Below are 1,841 nucleotides of genomic sequence, written 5' to 3'. Positions count from 1 at the left end.
CCACTTTTCTTTCTTCGAGACAATGAAACTTATGTTCTTGACTAGTCGTATACAAAAAATTAGCTGCCGGCATCTGCCGCTTCAGGAGTAATCCTGGAATTTGTAAAAACACTATTTTTAGACTGTTTATACCAAAAAATTTAAATAAATCTGAAAATTTTGCTAATAAATGATGTATATTTACTTTGTTATAGTTAAGCTTCTCATACTTGATGACAAAAAATTTTTAACATATTTTTTGTATGAAAAAATATTTTTATTAAATTGTCATATATCGTAATCCACGTCAGTGATAGAGTGTAAAAGTCTTCGGAAGAAATGTCAAAAATGCCTCAATGAACAACTTTGCAGAAAAAAGTTTTTGCTAGGACGCTCCTATCAAAAGATAAATTTGATCTAGATCAGTTTTCACTTATCTAGATCAAATCTGAATGTGTCAAAATGTAGTACAAGTTATTCCAAAATACTGTGTCGAAGACACCAAACCTCTAGGGTGCATATCTAGAGTACTAGAGGTTTTAGCCGTTGAAAACAGCGATCTGCCCCAGTGTGCGGGGCACAGCCATGGAACGAGTAAATTAGCGTTACATCGCTAACGAGGTTTTATGAAACTAATTGATATAACGCCAAGTAAATAATGATGCTCTCAGGTGAATATTACTGAAGTTAGTATTTGTAAATTGACGCTTATATTGAGCTGTTCGTTTATCCAATCCGCATGGTTATTATATTAATTAACTCATTACGCGTGGTACAGATGGACAAATTATGGGTGAAATTATGAGAAAAATCCACGAGCTCGGCTGGGATTTGAACCCAGGACTCTTGTATGCTAGACGAGCGCTTTACCAACTAAGCTACCGAGCCACTTGGTGACCCAATAACTGAGTTGGTTACAAGTTTAGAATTCAAATCCCTACAGACCACGCGGACCCCTTTCATAACCCATATCCATCCATCTCATGTCACTACACACGCGAAAAGAGCTTCCCACATCTTTACTCTTCCACAATACAGTTGTTGTGGAAGCGATGTAGGTACGATAGACAAACAGTTTCAACACTAAATAAATCGCACTCGCTCTTTCCGCATGTGTAGTGACATGAGATGGATGGTCTGTAGGGATTTGAATTCTAAACTTGTAACCAACTCAGTTATTGGGTCACCAAGTGGTTCGGTAGCTTAGTTGGTAAAGCGTTTGCTAGCATACAAGAGTCCTAGGTTCAAATTCCAGCCGACCTCGTGGATTTTTCTCATGATTTCCCCCATAATTTGTCCATCTTTACCACGCGTAATGAGTTAATTAATTTAGTTTTTGTAGATTTTCTTCCTGAGGTTTCTCTTTTAGTATTTTTTCCTAATTATTGCTTAACAATACTGCTGGTATAAATTCATGATTGGTCGTTGCATTTTATTTTTAAAGTTATAAAAGACCTTCTCTTGGTCACGTTCATTTTTTACTCTAAGTTATCCTTCAACAAATGTTTCTTAATTTGCTACCAGATTAACCAATAAAAAAAATACCCATTAAACCTCTATGCGACCAAAATTTTCCAGAAATATTCCCAAAAAATAATCCATATAATTATTTTGATATTAAAAAATTTCATCTATTCAAGAAAATGTTTTGGAGTTTATATCATAACTTACATTGGTATGTTTCAAGCAACTTAATGATCATTCTGAAAAAATTTCTATTGATTATCCTTAAGATAAATGTCTCAAAAATCTTCCAAAAAACACATCTATTGCTCTGGAATACAAGCTTTTTTAAGGAATTCACTCTGAGGTTTATTTTAAGGAATACAGTCAATCCTCTATAACTTGATATTGAAAGGATC

At 34.3% G+C, this 1,841-nt stretch overlaps 1 non-coding gene across 1 annotated transcript; it reads right to left on the bottom strand.

Annotated features, from left to right (window-relative positions):
• Positions 1 to 795: 795 nt before the first annotated feature.
• On the bottom strand, positions 796 to 867 carry Trnaa-agc. The gene has a single exon. It is a non-coding gene; the product is annotated as a tRNA-Ala (tRNA).
• Between the last annotated feature and the right edge of the window lie 974 nt (positions 868 to 1,841).

The sequence above is a fragment of the Aedes aegypti genome, chromosome 3, assembly GCF_002204515.2.
Source record: "Aedes aegypti strain LVP_AGWG chromosome 3, AaegL5.0 Primary Assembly, whole genome shotgun sequence".
NCBI lineage: Eukaryota > Metazoa > Arthropoda > Insecta > Diptera > Culicidae > Aedes > Aedes aegypti.
Note: the sequence above shows the minus strand (reverse complement) of the source record. Positions and strands in the feature narration are given on the sequence as shown.